This window comes from Heloderma suspectum, chromosome 7 (genome assembly GCF_057233095.1).
Source record: "Heloderma suspectum isolate Gila_16-S chromosome 7, 16-S_ref, whole genome shotgun sequence".
Lineage (NCBI taxonomy): Eukaryota > Metazoa > Chordata > Lepidosauria > Squamata > Helodermatidae > Heloderma > Heloderma suspectum.
Window position 1 is genome coordinate 13,816,900 of NC_139464.1, and position 21,810 is coordinate 13,838,709.

The 21,810-nt window shown below is 42.2% G+C and overlaps 1 protein-coding gene across 7 annotated transcripts in view; it reads right to left on the reverse strand.

Moving 5' to 3' along the window:
• The window catches only part of USP6NL (USP6 N-terminal like), a 177,608-nt gene that overhangs the window by 96,635 nt on the left and 59,163 nt on the right, over positions 1–21,810 (reverse strand). The gene's annotated exons all lie outside the window — the stretch shown is intronic.

Sequence of the window (21,810 nt, forward strand, 5' to 3'; positions counted from 1 at the left end):
TATAATCTGGATACTCAGGGTTAAATGTCCCATACACAAAGCACTTATTGAACAAGGCAACCCAGGATGGAGCCATCAAGGTATAACATTAAAATGACAGTCCAAATGGCTCTAGCAAAGTGCCAAGAGGAAGACAACACCCTGTCAAGAATGATAATAGAGCCTATCCTGAATTGGTTCCCTCCAGATGTGTTGGTCTAGAACTCCCACTAGCCCCAGCCAGCATGGGCCTGCCTGGAGATGATGGGAGTTGTAGTCTAACACATCTGGGGAGCACTAAGTTGCGGAAGGCTGGTCTAGTGGGAGCAAAAAGTTGCGCTTCGGTCAACCCTTCCAAAACTAAGATGAAGATGTGCCCTTAACTTCTAAGTGGTTTATTAAAGTGGGGAAGAGGGAGAGGCAAGGATAAAAAGAATACACAAGGGTGGATAAAAAAATATTTAAAGGGTTAGATTTTAAAGATTTAAATCTGACCTCTTCTTTGAAAGGTTAGTGTCACTTAAAAAAATTCATATGAAATCCAAATACAAGTATGTTAGGAGTTTTTACTTGTACTCTTTTAACACTGATTTCATGATCCAAGTCAAACATAAAAAGTTAAAACCTGCTTTTCTGTTATTTCTGTGTAAATGAACAAACCACAGGAGAAAATACCTGATTTTTGAGGTCTATCAACATAATGCAACACAATAGATTTATTATTGTGCCAAGCAGCATGGACATTTACTTTCCATCACATAGGCACACCCTACCAGCCCTTACCTCTTGAAATTTCATGACCTTCAGTGTGATCTTATGCATGTTCACTTGGAAATAAAAGCCCATCATATTCAATGGCATTTACTCCCACATGTACTTTAGACTGCAATCCTATGCACACTTACTTGGTTGTAAATCCCACTGAACTCAGTATAATTTACTTGAGTTAACATGCATAGGATCTGTGTGTTTAAACTTTGAGTAATCTTGCTTAGTGCCCTTGCGTATACACAGGGCACACCAAATGTAAGTTGCATTAATTTCACAATTTCCCCCTTTTGTTTCCAGCACATCAGTCCGTAGTGCTAGAGGCATGTGGTCATGACCCCTCTTTAATGAGCTTCCGTCGTGCATTATAAACATTGTTGTTCAGGCAGGCATTTGGGGTGGGTTAGGGTATTTTAGAAAATGTTTTTATTGTAGAATTTTATTGTTTAAACTGTTTTTATTGTATGTTGTACATCGCCCAGAGTGGCTGGGTGACCAGCCAGATGGGAGATTAATAAATTTAATAATAATAATAATAATAATAATACATGACCCAAAGTTTTACTCCAATTGAAAAAAAAAGTTCTATTTAGTTTAAAATGTTATAAGAGAGTTGTACCCTGAGTTCTGTGTGCCATGTTCCAGTCATGGAACAGGACCCATGGAGCCCCTTGGGTCCTTCCACCAAATTTGCTCTGGAGGGTTGGAGGAACATGGGAGGTAGGGCAGGGTGCTGCAGAGAAAATAGGGGAAAACCACCTCCCATCCACTTCTGTTAGCAGAAGCCGCTGCTGGATCCAAGTCCCTTCTGAAAATGGAAGGACACTTGTTTATAGAAAGGAAACTTTGGACCCAATCCATTGTGTTTAAGTTGTTACAACAGGTAATCAACACATTTTCTCAGAACATAAAAATAAAAAAATGGGAAATTTGATTTAAGTTGGTCATTTTTCTGCTAAGAGAGTATAAGTATACCTTCTTAACATACCTTTTCTGGAAGTTTTAAAATCAACTAACCATGAAGCATTGACCAGAACCACAATACACTTATTGAATAAAGCAACCCCAAAATCTCCAACTTTTACAAATCTAATTTAAAACCTGGAAAGCAATATTTAGAACATGCAGCCTTGTCATTCATAGTGTTGCATGTGTTTTTAAAGTGAAGGATAGATTTATAACAAGATTTGGCCTTCTTTTCCCCTATAGCATGCGGAATAATAAATTCTAACATTTTCCATAGCTTTTGATAACTTGCTACATTTATCACAAAAAAATCATACATTCACAGACAGGAAATAATCCTCCTTACTTTTGGTAATCATCAACTTAAGCTTCCTTGCAAGTCATTTTGACAGTTTAATATTATGTTAATCCAGCCTCACATGAGATGTATTAAAAGCAGCAAGAAATGCATGGAAATTAAAATAGGTATTAGGAGAAGGGGGGATTCCATTCTAACTTATGAAAATGATTTATATATATTCAAATTTGAAATTAATCAGTTTTCAGCATGCCAGGTCTAGACCTTGAAGTCAAGTATTGAACCTTATGTTAAAAAAGCACTTTCCTACTGGTGAGTTGGGGCCCACAAGTGGGTTGTAGTTATGGCACCGCAGTTTTCTGTTTCAGGCTTTAACAGAAGGAAAAGAAAAGCTGAAAAAAACAGCCAGGAGAATTACTTTATCTTTTGTAATGTCATGTGTTGCTTCTGTCAGTATATGAGATACTGGACCAATTCAAGAAAGTTCAACAAAAATACACACAGCTGTAGTCCTAAAAACAGCAAACAAGAGACTCACAGTCCCCAGTTTAGCAACTGCATATAGCTACTGTAAAACTGATCTCATACACACCCCGCACAAGTCATTCCCTCCAGGATAAAGAGTTACTGCAAGAGTAAAAGCTTCAAAACTGTATAAATGGAGTTTGTTTTTCTGAAACTAGTCCATAAATTGGAGCAAGATGGTTGGACAGACAAGTTATGAACAGGGTTAGAGGCTCTCTTTGCATCTCACACTCTATTTGAAAATCAGTTAGGGGAGACCTAGGACAGACTAAACTGGGCACTTAACCATTTTAGAAATAAGAGCTTTAGGTTTAGCCTCCTAGCTTGTTTAGAAATCTAAAGAAACAGTTTGAACATTACTACAAGATGGTGCAGTTTTCAACGCAAGGGCTTGAACGTCATAACCCATCACTCAGGGAGGGGGAAATCTGTGGAGAAAAACTGCAGACTTGATCATTACACAGAAAAGACTTCTGAAACAATTCACCAGGCTTAGGAGGGAGAGCAAAAAACACTAAAAGGATGCTCTTTACTATCCTTACCAGTCACAAGTGCAAAGTGCGATTTGGAGGGGGCTCCCAGTATCTCCATTTCCCTCACTGCCTTCCTTGTTACCAGACTCTGACTAGAAACTTCCACAGGCAGTATTAGGGCTGTATGACACAAAACAGCTCCCTGCCATAGCAGAGAAATCCTGCAGAACTACTAGATTAGTGGGTACCCACGTGTGCCAACAACAAGGCTTTGTCCTAACCTGGCGTGAAGTAAATAGAACTTTCTACAGGTGCCAAGGCCTGTCTTTGTGGGATAGAGAAGAAACTGGAGAGTCATCCAAGGAGCAGGAACACAGAGCCCAAGGACCAGGTAATAAGGGGAAATGAACCCAATGATACTAGCTTCCAGTGGCCTCCAATAGTTGACCACTACTTATGCAGGGGGATGGAAGAGGGGACAACATTGTTCCTGATTGTCCAAGATGAGGGACAGGAACTGAGCTTCTCAACAATTATAAAATGCTTACTAAGAGAGGTGAAAGAGGCAACTGACTTTCTGATCCAGGCTTCCCCAACCAGGTGCCCTTGAGATGTACTGGACTACAACTCTCACAATCCCACAACCAGCATATGTGAGTTGTAGTTAAACACATCTGGAGGGCATCAAGTCAGGGCAGGCAAGTGCCAGATCTACCAATGTATGTACTGCTTCTATGCGTTAAAATTGTCGCCTTTAACTATTTGAAGCAGAAGTGATCACTAGTGAACAGTGTCTTATTCTAGTATGCAGGCAAAAGACAGATTCTGTTGATCTGGTTTTCTTCCTCCAGTGACTCATTTGGGGCTGGAACAGTTTACCTAGCAGTCAGGAAATCGCAGATCATTTTAGATTTCCATCATTTAAATTCCTTGTTTCCACATTCCACTACAAAGAAGTTCAGTCACATAAGCTACTGGCTGCAATCATTATCAACAGAAGTTACTCATCTAAAACACTATGTACAAAAGGTTTTACACTGACCTGTTTAAACAGCTGAGAACATGCACCAAAGGCAATAATGCTGAATCCCTGATGAAGCTAAGCAGGTGTGGATCTCGTCAGTTTTTGGATTGGAGACTACCTAGGAACCTCATGTATACCACTTTTGCTCCATAGAGCAGAAGCAGAAAGATTTCAGGCTTGTAGAATTACTTTATTTTATTTTTTTTCTTTGTACTAGAGCCCTGAGATCCATCAACCAGAGCCATGTGCAAAATAGTGGCTGGAGGGGGAAACCAGATGTAAAATGGTGGCTGGGTGGGGGGGCAGCCAATTAGCTGTTGTACCCCTGTGCCATACACTGGGATAACCTGCATGTATAAGACTACAGCTGAGTTACTACAGATCAGGGATTTAAATATGAAGCTTCAAAAATTGGCCAGCGCTGCTGCAAAAAGGCCAAGCCAAAGGCAACCAATTCATCCACACATTTTACAGGTGAGGAACAAGAAGGCTAATAAATTATTAGCACAACAAACTTGACAGATTTTTTTTCACTTGCTGTTGTTGAGTAAAAAACCCTTGCCTCTCTACTGCAAATTACCCAGATATCTAACAGGTGATTCCGATCTACTTTCTACCCACCCCATCCTAGAGGAAAGATGAGATACAGATTTAATAAAGTTGTACTCATGGTAAAGGATCATTTACATAATATATGAAGTTACTTTGGTCCTTCCAACCCTCAGTACCATAATATTTCATACAGAAATACTGATGTACACAATGGTTTTCAGAAATAAGTAAAGTCTCTCCCCTACCTTTTAAAATTGAAACATAACCATGCACAGTATCAAAAGTACTTATTGTCCACTAAAACCATGCTATTAAACAAGTGTACATTCATAAACATTATTTGTTTTAGTTGGATTTCTAGCTCATCCAGCCACACTAAAATCAAATTAATTACAAAATTTATTAAACAAAAAACCCAAAGGCTTTTTGCCCAAACAAAAATCTTTTGCAGTGATTTACAGATGTATATATGTATGACTATAGGGATAACTTCATTATTCCACAAAGATACATGTTAAACGCACTAGAAATTATTAAAGAGGTTACTGCACTTACTTTTTTAAAGTGTTATCTTTTGAAATCAATGGTAATATAATAAAGTTATGTTTTCCAAATTTCCAGCATAAGAGAGAGGAGTGGGGTGATTCTATATAAATCATGGAATGGTCATTTAAAAGTCAAAGACAGATAATTTATAATCAGATCAATCCTAACTACATTTACTTGAAGCAAGGTCTATTTTTAAAAGAAAGCTACTTGGAAATAGATGTTCTTAAGGACTGGGGTGCCAGGTGCTATTTTAATCCAACTTCCACCTCCTCTTAAAAGACATAGCAGCAGCAGAGTAAAATTTTCATTTTGAAATACAGTTTACCCTTTCTTAAGTTTTCTTTTCTTGTCCCATCATGAATGCTGTTTACAGCTTTGGTCCTCATTGAGTAAGATCCTTTATGCCCAGATCAACACATAGTAAGCAACGGCACAATGCCCGTTCTGTTCACACAACTATAAAAATCCTAGGTAAAAGGGTGAAAAATATATTTCTTTCCTTTGTTGCAAACAGGAGCGTCAGATAACCCAGCCTTGTTGAATTCTCATCTTTACATAGTTTAAACACTGAGCCCAATGTAACACACTTTACTGGCCACAGATTTTCAAAACAATGGTGCTATTTGTTGAAAGCAAAGTGTCTTTCACAGAAGGCATGCAAGTATTTTCTACACCAGCCTACACTCCCAGCATTCCGTCCCAGAAGAAACAAGAAGATTTCAATGAACTGCTTCACGAAAGACAGATGAAGCATATCAAGGACAGCAGTGTTTGCAGCCGAGAATACCAACTGGCATTTTCCTTGGCTACAGAGTATCTTAGTTGAAACTGTTAAACATGAAGACAGATCAGAATGTTCCAGTTCAAAGAGTGGTGTTTGTTTGAAACAAGCTTAACAAATAGGAACCTATAAGATTACAGCCACACTTCCTAGCTGTGTTTTAGCTGGAAACATCCAAACATTCCATGTTTAACGCTGCTCAACAGCATTAAGGTCCTGCTTTGCATTTCTATGGATTTGTCTCCCTTTCAACAGATATTAAAGATCAACATGCATGGCGACATGCTGAAGAGGCTTCCTTTCAGTAGTATAGCTTCAATCCTGAGAAACGGAACCAAGAACCACAATATTTATAAATACATAAAACCACATGCATGCACAATGGAAATGGTCCAGACATTCAGCAATGTACAAAGGCAGAGAGCAATGACATAATGTAGCAGCAGTTGGGGATCTGGAACCTGCTTGCTTTCTCAAATAGATTGACAGTGTGTTAGTAGTCCATAAAATATAGGCTGGATGTCTGAATTCAAACTCTGGTGGTGAAACAAGTGACCATCTCTGAAGTATAATATCCATTGTCATATATAACAGTTATAGACAGCTTGTTATACTGGTCAAGAGCAAACAGCTTGCTATTTCCAAGTCTATCATTTATATTGGGTAAAACGAGTCCCAAGTTAATGCTAACCAAGACAGAGTTTATTATATCGGGGTTGTTACTAACACAACTTGTATACAGGAATTGATTAGGATGTTTCAGCCCTAGCTCTTTGCTGACTGTTTTGAGTCATTCATGGGACAGATAACTCCCCCACTGTTTATTTGGTCATTTAGACCAGAATGAATGAGGCATTACTGAAAAGCCCTAGCATACAAGGGTTTAGCAACCCACTCCTCAACTCGCTTCAATCTTAGATTCACTACTTAAAAACATAAAAAGTCAGAGCATGAAATGAGTTCAGGGAATCCTATACCAGGATAACCAATAGCACAGACCAGCCCATGCTTCTGCCAACTTATCAATGGGTTAACTGAAAATAAAACATGAATGTACATTGCTCCACCACCATGCGCATTTGTCTCTTTGTTTTTTGTTTCCCTGTTTATGTTTAAACATTTATGAAATTACCCTTCTTTCCCCATTCCCCCAAAGTTCATATGCTCAACAAGCTAGAAGAACTTCGTAAACCTATCTATATTCTTGTTTAATTATCTTACATAGCTCTAAACTTCATAAACTCTTCAGATAAGGAAATAACAAAAGATGACATAATCCTACCAGTGACTGTGTACTCTCCATATGACACTCTTAAACAAAAGTGTCGTACAGAGGCTATTTATAGTGTTCATAGTGGTTTCTCGGCGAAAACTGTGTTCATCTTTTTAGTGCTCTTTGCGGGAAGAAGAGATCAGCTTAACCTTAGTTCAGGTTACCTGAAAGAGTATATCTCCTCCCATATTTACCTACATGGACCCTAAGGTTCACATCTGAGTCTCTTTTCCAGGTGCCCCCACTAAATGAGATGAGGCAGGTAGCCACAAGAAGAGAGGGTCTTTCACTGGTAGTACCCCCTCTGTGGAATACCCTCCCCAGAGAGGCTCACCTAGTGCCTACATTATGGTCTTGCCAGTGCCAGGTGCAGATCTTTTTATTATCCCAGGCATTTGGGGAACACTTAGTGCTTTTACATTTTTGCACTATTTTACCCCCTTGCTGGTTTTATTTTTAGTTTTATCATGTTCTGATGCTGTTTTTATCTGACTTGTTTTATTATCATTGTTACTTTGTATTTTATGTTTTTAATTTGAACACTGCCTACAGAACTTAATTTATTGGGCGACTTAGCAATGCAATAAATAAGTAAACAAACAACAACCCCGTCACACAGATCCTGTGCTTTCTCTTTCAGTTTCTCTGCCAGAATTGTTTTTCCCATCACTATCCCAGACAGTCCCTCCCTGGCCCTTTCCCCAGCCAGAAGGCCCAAGGCCTGACCTTAGGGGCCCTGTGCATATGGTTCTGCTCTGCATGCCTCCTCATCCCAGCAGCTATTCCTGGCTCCACTTAAACTGAGGCAAAAGACAGGCAAAAGCTACAGCAATGTACACAGCTTCTGAGACCAGAGAGCAAACCTGATCTGGAACGCTTTTGCAGGGATCATCAAGTATCATGGGATCCACACTAGCTTCTTGTTCCCAAGAGGCTTCCTTGGTGGCCCGGCTGTGTTCCCTGTATTTCCCTCCTTTTGCCAGAGTTGGATGGGGGGCATACAGGCTGAATCCCTGAATGACATCCCTCTGTTTCAGGACCCACTGTACAGGCCCAAGTCTTGGCATCAAATTGTGCTAGTCCTAGCTTGGAGAAGACGGTGGTAATGATAAGCCCTTACCTTGATTTGCAAGGCTGTGGTGGAGTGTAGCCTTCCCCAATTTTGTGCTCTCCAAGTGCTTTGGACTTCAACTTCCATCACCACCAGCCAGCATGGCCAGTGGTCAGGAATACTGGGAGTCATAGTCTAAAACCTCTGGAGAGCACTAGGTTAGGGAAAGCTGGTGTAGTGGTTAGCATGTTGGAGTAGCATGAGGGAAACCCAGGTTCAAGTCCCCATTCTGTCATGAAGCTCACTGGGTGGCCTTTGGCTAGATACTATTATTTATTTATTTATTCATTCATTCATTCATTCATTTCATTTCTATACCGCCCAATAGCCGAAGCTCTCTGGGCGGTTCACAAAAATTAAAACCAAACAACACACAATAAAACAATTTAAAATATATAGAACATTAAAACCACAATATAACAATACAACCACAATAAAACCTAGCAGCAGTACAGGAGTTTAAAATACAGATTTAAAACAGCAAAGATAAAAATTTAGAAAGCTAAAATGCTAAAATGCCTGGGAAAATAAAAAGGTCTTCACCTGGCGCCGAAAGGAGTACAATGTAGGCGCCAGGCGAACCTCACTAGGGAGCTCATTCCAGAGCCGGGGTGCCACAACAGAAAAAGCCCTCCTCCTAGTAGCCACCCACCTCACTTCCTTTGGCAGAGGCTCACGGAGAAGGGCCGCTGATGATGATCTTAAGGTCCGGGCAGGCACATATGGGAGGAGGCGATCCTTCAGGTAACCTGGCCCCAAGCCGTTAAGAGCTTTAAATGTTAACACCAGCACTTTGAATCGGGCCCGGAAATGGACTGGCAGCCAGTGCAGCTGGAAAAGTACTGGCGTAATATGAGCTCGTAGGCCAGTCGTCTTGCTGCCCTATTTTGGACCAGCTGAAGTTTCCGGACCGTTTTCGAAGGCAGCCCCACGTATAACGCATTGCAGTAATCCAGACGAAAAGTTATCAGAGCATGGATAACTGTAGCTAGGCTATCTCTGTCCAGATAAGGGCGTAGTTGGTATACCAGCCTAAGCTGATAAAAAGTGCTCCGTGCCACTGAGTTCACCTGTGCCTCAAGTGACAGTTCTGGATCCAAGAGCACCCCCAAACTACGAACCTGATCCTTTAGGGGGAGTGCAACCCCCTCCAGAACAGGTTGAATATCACCTAGCCGGGCAGACGAACCACCTACTAACAGTACCTCCGTCTTGTCTGGATTAAGTTTCAGTTTATTAGCCCTCATCCAGTCCATTACCGTGCCCAGGCACTGGTTCAGAACAGCCACTGCCTCACCTGGTTTTGATGAGAAAGAGAGGTAGAGCTGGGTGTCATCCGCATATTGATGGCACCTCAGCCCACACCTCCGGATAACCTCCCCCAGCGGTTTCATGTAGATGTTAAACAGCATGGGAGATAAAATAGAGCCCTGTGGAACCCCATGGCACAATTGCCATGGCACAGAGCAATAATCCCCCAGCACCACCTTCTGGAATCGGCCATCCAAGTAGGAGCGGAACCACTGTAGTGCAGTGCCTCCAACTCCCAACCCAGACAACCTATCCAGAAGGATACCATGGTCGATGGTATCGAAAGCCGCTGAGAGGTCCAGGAGAATCAACAGGGTCGCACTCCCCCTGTCCCTCTCCCGGCAGAGGTCATCCCACAGGGCGACCAAGGCAGTTTCCGTTCCAAAACCAGGCCTGAAGCCCGATTGAAATGGATCTAGATAATCCGTTTCATTCAACAGTGCCTGGAGCTGTCCTACAACCACCCGCTCAAGCACCTTGCCCAGGAAGGGGATGTTGGCCACTGGCCTATAATTGTTAACATCCGCTGGGTCCACGTTAGGCTTTTTCAGGAGTGGTCTAATTACCGCCTCTTTTAAAGCGGCAGGCACCACTCCCTCTCTCAAGGAGGAATTTACAACCTCCTGGACCCAGCCGGACAACCCCTCCTTGTTTGATTTAATAAGCCATAAAGGGCAAGGGTCAAGCACACCAGTGGTCGATTGGACTTGGCCAAGCACCTTGTCCGCATCCTCAGGCCTCAGTAACTGAAACTCATCCAATAAAACTGGACCAGATGGTGCTCTGAACGCCTCTACCAATGGAACTGCAGTAATGGTGGTGTCCAATTCATGACGAATCTGAGCGACTTTATCCTCAAAGTGCCGCGCAAACTTGTCACAGCATGCTACCGAGGGTTCCACCGTCTCTCTCCCTGGCCCAGAATGTAACAGGCGCAAACCACTCGGAAAAGCTCCGCTGGAGCTTATTAAATCATACTATGGCTTATTAAATCATACTATGGGCCTGTTCAAACTATTGCCACAGCCCATCATGGCTTATTTAAGTCACAGTGGGTTGTACTGACAGCCATTGTGAATATTGTGAATATTCAAGCCATGGCGGGCGGTCACCATGGCTTATCATGACATCCAAAACCAGTGAGGGTGGGTTGTTGCTGTAGTTAACAAACCACCCACAACCCATGGGCTGTTTTTGGTTTGGGGGTCGTTTGTTAATGATGGCAACAACCCACCCTGCACCATGTCTGAATATTCAAAATGGCCACTGGTATGCACCACAAACCACTGTGGCTTAAATAAGCCATGGTGGGCTACTGTGATCATGTGAATCAGGCCATGTCTCAGCCTAACCTACCTCTCAGGGTCACTGAGAGGATAAAAATGGAGGACCACGTGCAATCCCTTGAACTCCTTGGAGGAAAGGTGGGATATAAAAAAGAAATGACGTTTGAGTCCACAATTGAAAACATTCTGAAAGTGCCTTCAATACTCAAGTATGTGTAGTGCACACTTAAAAGACAATATAGGAATGCCAAAGATAATTAACAGGGCTGGGGTAGGTCAAGGGAAGGTGAAGCTGTGTATATAAACAAGGGAAGGTGGAGATTTAGATCTGCCTGCAGGGAAGAAACAGCTCACTTCCACGCAAAATCAAATTTCACTACAGCTGCAAGTTGACATTTCTTAAGATTTCCTGGGAGAGCCTGTGTATTAGATTGATGTGAGAGAGATACACAGTCTCAGGGACAATTTAATAATGTTTTTTATAGCAATATATCACCAAAGCATTCAGCACATATTGTCATCAACGGCTTGCATGAAAAAGGTTAGACTGATATAAATGTTCAGTTACTTGCTGAATAACTGAATGGGTCTAAGAGTGGCTACAAACTTTATAGTGCCACATATGCAGACAAATGGGCTCAGTAACTTTCAGGTAGCTGCACGGTATCATGTTGTCTAATCAAAAAGGCAAATAGAGAAGCTGTGTGACCTGCTGTGCAACCTCCCCCTTTAGATGATCCAGCCCAGCATCACCAGCCAAAGAAACACCACTTTCAGCCGGCTATGTGATCATAATGCCTGCAGCTATGTAACGAGATGACTGAAATCCTTTGCCTAGTTTTCCTTACATCATCTCTCATACACATACCCTAAGTATAACAAACATCTCAGGCACAATCAAGAGTCTGAATACTTTATGAAATCTACTTAGCCATCAAAATAACTGTAGTTTTCTCAAGAAATCATTTTAATTTGCATTAAACTATTAAATACAATGACCTTCTTCACACATAACACTAACATATGTTTCATTTATGTTGAATTCTGGGTTGTCATGATGTGTGAACACAACCATACTAACAAACCACAGTTTGTTAGCCACGAACATTCCAGAAAGAGAATCCATGGGGGCCTGGTTCACATGTCACAGCAGCAATTCCTGGGTTGTTTAACCCAGGAATTGCTGGTGATCTGCAGAGTGGTGGAGCCATTTCCATTTTTAATTAACAACCCAAGAACGTCTGGGTTAACCCATGGTTTATTGTTGGGTTAAGTTCAGGTTGTTTAACTTATAAACAACCCAGAATTTCCGGGTTGTTCCTGGGTTGTTAATTAAAAGTGGAAATGGCTCGCGTGCTTCACTTGTTCCCACAATTCCTGGGTCAAACAACCCACGAGTTGCCATGGTGATGTGCAAACTGGGTAAGTTTATTGTTGGGTTGTGAACTCTGGTTTGTTTAAGCCATGAGTTGTTGCTATGTGTGAGCCCAGAACCATGGGGTTTTTCTCCAGGCTACAGAGGCAGCAGGCAAGGGTAGTAAAAACAAAAACAAAAGTGCCGCTCTACATGCCAGTACTATGGCACTACAAAGACATTAGGGATACAGGGATGGAGCGGGGGAAAAGGGAAACAAACAAGCCAGCAACAAAACCACCGTTCATTCAAGTACCTAGTAGACAAATCCTTGGTAGGACAACAAACCATGGGTTAAATAAACCATAGATTAGCGTTATATGCAAACCAAGTCAAGGACTCTAGCCTCTTCACACAGAATGACATATCTACATATCCGGGCCCCAGGCTGGCCACAACTTTTGATGTAATGTGCAAACCTCCTCTAGCCATGGTACTATTTAAAAACCCTATTTGCTCAGAATTCTTAAAATGCAAATTTCAGTATGACAACATGTCCAATCCACCAAAATGCAGGAATACACAATACACAATAATACACAAAATAGGTAATGTGTATCTTCTACAATGCTTCTATATGATGGAAGCCCCATCATATTAGTTTAGTAGTTATAGATGAGAAGTACACCTGTGTAGCAAGAGAAGGGGACTGTCAGTCCAGGGTTGCCCAGATTAACCGCAGGGTAGACTAGAGCTTTTAATCCTTTCTAGCACATCCAACAAAACATCCTACTCATCAGACAGGCTTCAAACAAAAGTTAAACAAAAAATGAACAGCTTCGTGACTCTTGATTTGTATCCAGATCTACAACACAGGGAGTTCATCGATGAAAGTAAAAGGACAGGAAAGAAAGAAAGCAAAGTCAAAGCACAACCACCTAGGCGCCACAATTCAATCAGAAGCTTTTGTGGTAGAGGACAGACAATTCTGAAATATCAGATGTAGCTTTATACAGAGAAAGAGAAAGACATCCAGATGTAGCTCTTGGACCAAACTCCAGCAAGGACAAAGTACAAAACAAGAACTTGGCCTGGGTGTGATGCTGGATTTGTCAGTGTCTCTGGACCAGTTTAGCTTGGGCGACGGCCTCTTAACCTACTCTCCCCAAAATAGAGATTAGGTCATCCTTTGCTCCACTGCACCGCCATCCCTGCTCCAAAAGGGGTGTAACCTGAATTTGCTCATGTTAAGAGTTCAGTCTTCTCTGCTAAGCACACACATGAATGAAGTGCTCTTTATGAGTAACCAAGAATCATTTCCTTATTTTGTGTTACAGATAGGTAAGCAAGTCCCAACCATGTGCTATAAAATTTGTCAAATTGGTCACCTGAAAAAATGCACACAATTTGTAAACATGTGAGCATGGCCAGTTTTATGTTTTTATTTTTGTGTGTCTATGCGGGACTCTCCCTCAACTACAAGCTGTGCAAAATATTACAAGGCCTTCTCTGCAGAAGACCCTGTACTATGAATCAGCTGTGATCACCGGGGGGGGGGGGGGGAGATACCTATAGCATCTCCTTCCCATAGCAATTCCATCCCCCTGTGAGTGTATGTATGGAGGTATGTGTATACATGTATGTGTATCCAAGAGTGCACGTGTGTGCACATGTGCAATATATGACCCACCACTCAGCACCACATGTGGCCCTGAGGCTGAAAAGATTGCCCATCCCTAATCATTTGAGATTGGAAAGAGGGGCCTAGTGATTTGGTAGCAGTAAACACAACAACAACCTGGAATCCGTAGAGCTACTCTAGGGCTGCCTTCCCCAACCTGGAGTCCTCCAGAAGTTTTGGAATTCAACTACCATCAACCCCAGCTAGCATGGCAAACAATCAGGAATCCTGGGAACTGAACGCCAAAACATCTGGAGGGCACCAGGTTGGGAAAGCCTGATCTACTCAAGATCTTGAAGGTATCTGGTTCAATTTTTCAAACAGCAAACCTGGAAGAGGCCATAACTCACTCGCAGAGCACATGCTTTGCATGCAGAAGGTCCCAGGTTCAATTCCTGGCATCTCCAGGTAGGTATAGGAAAGAATCCAGCCTGAAACCCTGGACAGCCGCTGCCAGTCAGTGTCAACAGTATTGGGCTACAAAGACCAATGGTCTGACTCAGTATAAGGCAGCTTCCTAGGTTCCAGACCACCACACTACATCACAATCTCGTTTAAAGAATTCACTTCAAGAAGCTTAATCCCAAAGCTCATTTGAGCTTGCGAAACTAGTCATGCCATTCTTGGATCTTGGCCTGAAGTAGTAAAAAGCTTCAGGGATCAGATAGTGGCAGTCAGGATGTGGAAGAATGGAAAACTGGAAACAGGAAGCCAAGGAAGAACAAATCTGCTGACCACTTGAGTTCATCCCAATTCATATGGATGCTTACGAAGGAAACAAAAAATGAACATTTTCAGACGTATCAGTAAATAGCTCTTAGAGGCACATTAACAGAACCAATGCTCCATAGGGAAGTTGGGGTGATTTTTCCTAAACATAGATTCCCCTCAGGTATCTGAAAGTTTTCAGGGTGATAGACAAGAATGCGGAAGTTAATGGCACGAAGGCAACTAAGCCATATTGCACCACACACTAGTCTAGCAGCTGTTGTAATGGCAAATACAGGAGAATTCTTTTCTCACTGACTTCTTTCCAATAATTCAACCAAAGTGCCTGTAAAAAGAGGGCAGCCAACAGAGCTCAGGGATCTGAATAAAGCTGCATAATTATCACAGTCACCCGGAACTGACACTACATTCAAGCAGGGAACTGGACATGCAGAAAGACCTGTCTTGCACTTGAGAACTGTGGATGCTCCAGAAAAGCATGTTTTCAGGGGAAGGAGAGGAACTGAGGTTTGTCAGCCAGCATCAGGACCTGACTCACATAAGGGACCCGAGCGATATCAGGCAAGGTTTTAGCCTGTGCATCAAATGTTTAGCAAAAGCTAGGGAGGGAACTACAGAACAAACAGCTACAAGAGCCCAAAGAACCTTCCTAACGGCAATAGGCCAGGGGGAATCAGGCAATAGGCGGGGGGGGGGGGTGTTGCAATATTCCTTCACCACATAGAACCTTCGAGGGATCAAGCTGCTCACTAGCAATTCAGAGACCTGTTCATGCTCATTACAAATTGCTATCACCTCTCACTCCCTTAGCCACAGAAGAACCTTGTCTACATTGGGATGACAGCATAAGAGCAAGATAAATTGCAGCAGTATATACATATTCTAAATAAACAAACATATGTAAGAGTTTGGCCCACTAACCCTCATCACCTTCTTGATGGTAGTTGCTGACCCCAGCTACAACAGACTGAACTATTTGCTACTCAAAAAGAACTGTAACAGAGTGGGAATGAGTGTGCGCACGTGCGCACACACGCGCATGTGAGAGAGAGAGAGAGAGAGAGCGCACATACACACATAAATATGCATACATTACAATCTCAAAATATCTATTTAGCATACAATGCATGTGGAAACACTGCTGCCAAGGTCGTCATACTTAAGTGCACAAAAATTTCAATTTTCCCTTCATAAACACATAGAGGAAAACTCAGTATGTTTGTTTTTATGCCTATTCTAGGGGCTGTCTTTGCAAGTTCCTTAATATTTTGTTAGTAACTGAGCTGTGAACATTTTGCTAGGGCTAAGACGTGTGGCACTATCATTACGACTTTCCATATAAATGCAGTTCCTACATTTTAGACCGAAATACAGCACTCTGAAGACATCTTGCAGACACCTGTACAGCATATTCAGAAAATTAATTGCAAAGATGGCAGACAATTGGGAGTTAGGGGCTTAAGATTTGCACACCAGAGTTCACTCTGTGAATGACAAAATCTTCCATTGCATAAGCAGAACCAAAAGGTGTTTTTTGGTCACAATTCTGATCACCACACCCAGTTGCCTGAACAATTATCCAAAAGGATCTCTCCAAACTGGATGACTATTAAAATTGCAAATGCAATTTAATGTAAACAAATGTAAAGTGATGTAATTGGGGCACACACACCCCGCACTCCCAATTTCGGGGGTCTCAGCTGGTGCTGGTGGCTGACCAGGAAAGGGATCTTGGAGTTGTGGTGGGTAGCTCAATCAGAATGCTCACCCAGTGTCCTGGTCTGCACAACACAACACGGCTTGTTCTTGGGTTAACCACTGGATTGTTTAGCCCCTAAACAACCCAGGGCTCCAGGTTCAGATGACACGCTATGGCTACCATGTTGTACAAACTGGCTCATTGTCTAGCTGGTGAGCAAATTCCATGTTGGGGATCATTAGGTAAAGAACTGAAAATTGTCAATATCATAATGCCCCTATACAAATCTATGTACAGTTTTGTGTAGAGTTCTGGTCAATGCACCTCAAAAAGGATGTTATAGAGCTGGAAAATATGCAGAAAAGGGCTACCGAAATTATCAAAGGGCTGGAGCAACTCCCCTATGAGGAAAGGATAAAATATTTGGGGCTTTTTAGTTTAGAAAAAAGGTAAGCGGGAAGATGATAGAGGTATATAAAATTATTTATGGTGTGGATAGGAAGATTCCACCCCCCACCCCCGCCCTGCTTTCTTATAATACTAGAACCTGTGGTCATCCCATGAAGTTGAATGGTGAGAGATTCAGGATAGATAAAAAGAAATACTTTGCACAGTGCATAGCTAAACTATGGAATTAGCTTCCACGAGATGCTGTGATGGCCACCAAGTTGGATGACTTTAAGAGGGGATTAGACAAATTCACAGAGGATAATGACGAACTCATTGATGATGGTTATATATTGCCTTCAGTATCAGAGGCAGTTATCTCTGAATATCAATTGCTGGAGAACACAAGCATAAGGATGTTATTATACTTGGGTCTTGCTTGTAAGCTTTCCATAGGCATCTCGTTGGCTACTGTGAGAACTGGATAACAGATTAGACAGGCCTTCAGTCTGATCCAGCATGGCTCTTTTCGTGTATTTAAAGACTTCAAAATCCGAGAAACTGTGGTGGTGTTTCCAACCGTCAGAGATTGGGGTTCCATTAATCTCAACCTACAGGGTCCTTGCCCTTACGTACTGCTCTGTAATCCCTGGTGCTCCCCAGTATCCCATCTCTCACTTTCTTCCTCTCAACAATTTTAATGGTTTATTCACTCATTTTCAAATCAAGTGAAATTGCACAAGTAAAGTTAAGCAAAACCTCTGGATTCCTGGTTTCAAAAAAAATAAAAGTTCAAAATTCATAGACCAGTTCTCTTGATGTCCTTATCTGTCACCTAATAAAAATAATTTTGGCACAGAAGCTTTTATGCTCTGTAGCAGTATATATGTTGATTCTTTGATCACAGGTCCATGGGCTTCTTCCCCCTCCTTTCCCAAGTTAGCAATAACCAAAGTTAAGTGTTACATTTGAACCAGTTACCTTTAACCATTGTTAGCTTTTAATGTAGAGACCTAAGCCCAATTTCAACTTCCAGATTAAAGTGCTATGGTTAGCGCTTTCTGTAGTTATGATTCTGACATAATGCCGTTTGCACTATGGGAAGGGAGAGGGGAAATCATGAAGGCAAGGAGAGGACAGCACAAACCCACAGTGTGCACCTGATTATCAAACCATGGTTTGCCCGTTGGGGACTGCTAGACTTGAACCAGATCTCAAGTATTTGCATATGCAAACAGAGGAGAAACAGACTTTTATTCCACTCAACATATACAGCTCCCATCAAGTTGGGAAAGACTCTTGTAAATATGCTGATCTTCTCATGCACCTGCCATAACGTATGAACCCTTCCATTAAGAGAAAGCAAAGCAGACTTGTGCAACCTATACTGAGTGCCCCAGCCAGATCTATTGTAGCCAACCTTTCAATGGGAAGAAGTAAAAATCTGTTTCTACTTCCCTTTCATACTTTTAAAACAATCTATTCATAGGCAATCCTCTGTACCTCAACCGTGTGAGTAAAGTGATTTTAAAAACATACTGCATGTCGACCACTTTTCTTCTCTTACCATTCTGTTTTAACAACTTATTCAACCTTGAGCAAATAAAAGACTGGACAATGACACCACTATCTTGTAGCAACAATAGGAATGTAGAAGGTGAAGGAAGTTTGGTAGTGCCAGGAATCTTCTGTCACTTTAATCCTTTCACCCTGGCCTTAAGAGACCCGTCAAGTAAGTCTGCTGAAACACCCAAAGCAGATTGAAATGATGTGTCCATTAGGAAGATTTCTGCTTGGAAAATATGGACAAACTCCTTTGAAAGAAGATGATGACTTTATATAGCACTATCACTGTGCATGGTGCTTTGCAGACTAACAAGATGAAAGGTCCAAGGAGTTTATAATCTAAATATTCAAGGGAAGACAACAGATGGGTGGGAAGTGTTTGTTCAGTTCATCTGCAATTAGTCTTAGTTTCAGTAGGGGATGAGGGCTCGGGGGTTGTGACAAAGGCTTCATAGAAAAGCTAGGGGGGTATCATGCAGTCAATAAGATCACAGTTGATTTTATTGGATCTACTGATATAAAATAAAACTGGATTAAAAAGGCACTTCCTTCTTCAAAATCTAGTACTCCATAAAAAAAAAAAAAAGAGTGAAGACACCTGAGTTTAAAGGAAAATAGTTGTGTGGAGTAAGATGAAGGACAAAAAATTTCCTAAAATGTTATAAGAAAGGGATAGACGGGAAGCAACAGTTCACACTGCAGCTTTCTTCTAGGCTTTCTGCTCAGGAAGAAAACAAGGAATGGTCAACACCAAGCCATCTGGAAAGAAACCCAAACTGACCCAAGAGCAGTAATCTTGATCTGCAAGCCAGCTAGAATGTTTGGAAAATGCTCAATTAATATCTTGGTAAAGGATGAGGTTTGTGTTTATCTTCTAACCCAGCAGTGGGTTTCTTTCCCCCATTGCACTCTGCCCAGTGCCTTCTTCGCCATATTGTGTGAAGTGAGGCTATGTGTCTTTTAAAGAGGGATTACAATTCAGTGGTAGAAGTTCAATCCCTGGCATCTCCAGTTAAAAAAAAAAAAAAAGATCAAATAGGTGATGAGAAAAACAGATCTCTGCCCAAGACCCTGGAGAACAGCTGCCAGTCAAAGTAGACAATACTGGGTGGATGGACAAATATACTGACATAAGGCAGCTTCCTACGTTCCCAGGGGAAATTTAAGGGGGAAAATAAGGAGCTTAGACCTTTGAATGCTGATCTACCCAAAATGAGTTATGAAGGAGGTAGATATCCAGTATATCGATTTCTCTGAAAAATGAAAGAGTGGCTTGCTGCATGTAGATACATCAATAAAGTAGTTCAGTCATCCAATTTATGATGAAATGTGGGAATATATTTCGGAGGAAAATGGATCGAACTTTTCATTAAGTGTTAATTTAAATGAAAACACAACTTCACAAATAAAGGACTTTGCCCTAGGACAGATACTGAAGCTGAAGCTCAAATATTCTGGCCACCTAATATGAAGAGAAAACTCCCTGGAAAAGACCCTGATGCTGGGAAAGATTGAAGGCAAAAGGAGAAGGAGACAGCAGAGGATGAGATGGCTAGATAGCGTCACCGATGCAATGAATATGAATTTGAGCACATTCCGGGAGAGAGCGGAGGACAGGAAGGCCTGGCGTGCTATGGTCCATGGGGTCACAAAGAGTCGGACACGACTGAACGACTGAACAACAACTCATGCAAGGTGGGCTACCATTATCCATTGATTCCCCCTCCAGCTACAGCAAAGGTAGCCAACGTAGAGCCTATGGGTGGCACCCATCAGGAACCCTGAGTAAACCTGCCAGAACCCTGCTACCACCAATTTTCCCCCAGCCACCACCTATTTCCTCTCTGCTCACCTCAGCAACCCTAACAAGGGAGAAAGCAGAAGGAGGTAAAAGTGGTAGCAGCAGCAGTTGGAAATCGCTGGTGGGTGGAGAGGGAGGAGGATGAGGTGAGTGCAGTGGTAGCAACGGAAGAGAAATTGTGCATGGAAGGCAGAGGTGAGTACCGTGTGGGGGGACAGAAAATTGGAAGGAAAGCAAGTGTGGCAGTGGGAGAAGAGAAATTGCAGGTGGGCTGGGAGGTGAGAGGAGGAAGAAGTAAGTACCGCATCGGTGGCAAGGAACACATGGGCAGGCAGAGGGAGGAGGAAGAGGTGAGTGTAGTGGTGACAGGGGAAGGGAAATGTGGGTTGAAGAGGGGAGGGCAGCACAACACAGGGGGAAGAAAACTGTGGGTGGGCAAAGGGAGGAGGAGGGAAGCATGAGGCAGCAGGGGTAGGGAAATCACAGGCGAAGGAGCAGGGGGAGGTGAGCATGTGGTGGAGAGAAAGGAGAAGAAAGGGGAGGCAGTGTGTAAATGAAATCACAAGTAGCAGCCAGGAGGATGGGGGATCAGAAAAGAGAGAATCCAAAATTTCCAGAAATTGTACATCTCTACCCACAGACCCAAAAAGGCTGGCGACACCTGAGCTAGTGGCTTGGGAGTGGCAGGCTGTAGCAGGAAAGGGAGAACCCAGAATGCAACTCTGTTCAGAACTTTTAGGACCCAAGCCTAAGAAATTTACTTATCACAAATAGAATCAGTGGCCCTATCTCCCTACAAATAAACTTCTAGCTTTCTTTCAAGGACCCATATAGAGAAATGCAAGCCTCCATTGCACTGCCAAAGGTCACACATAACATTAGTGAGCGATAATGAAACAGGAGGAAATTATAACAGAAGGACCAAAAAAACCAGTATTTGCAAGGTAGCCTGCCTTTACATCAGAATTTTAAAAGTGACAAGGGACCTCTCTGAAATAGCATTGGAAATGTAAGTCCTGCAGCATTTGGTGTGAAAATGAAGCCATCCATTACTCTAGTTCCACCACTATGGTGAACGGAGGTTTCACTGGGTTACTAATGCATTGTAAGGCACCACACATGTTAATTTAAGCCTTAACAATTCTGAGAAGGGCTTCTTCTTTTTTAGCTGCCAACTGAAGATAACATTTGATATATCTGATTAAGCAAGCTTTGTCCCATGAGTCTGTGTGTCACAATTAATGTTTTAGGACTTTACAGTGCCACAAGGCTCTGTTTTTTATGCAAAAAGAAACAGAGAGTTTGGTCCAGTCCCCAGGCTAGTAACTGGAGATTAGTGGTCCCTAAGATTACTAAAACGTGGTCATGCCTGATGCAACAATGAACCTGCCACCCCTCCCCACCTCCCAAAGCCAGACTACACATTACCCAGCATAAAATGGTATAATTCTGGACTAAGCAGGTCAACCTATAAACTTATCATGAACTCAGTATCCAAGTGCCTATTCTTATGTAGCAAAAATGGCACACACAGCAGGTTTGGAAGAACCCAAAAGTTTGCAGAAATACAGAAAGATTTTATCACATACCCAACAAGGGGGAAACCCCTCAAAAACAGCCCAATGAAGACTGGGCAAGCGTAGTAGCCATGGAATGCAGACAGTGGGGGGGTGAGGTGAAATAGTATCCTGGAAAAA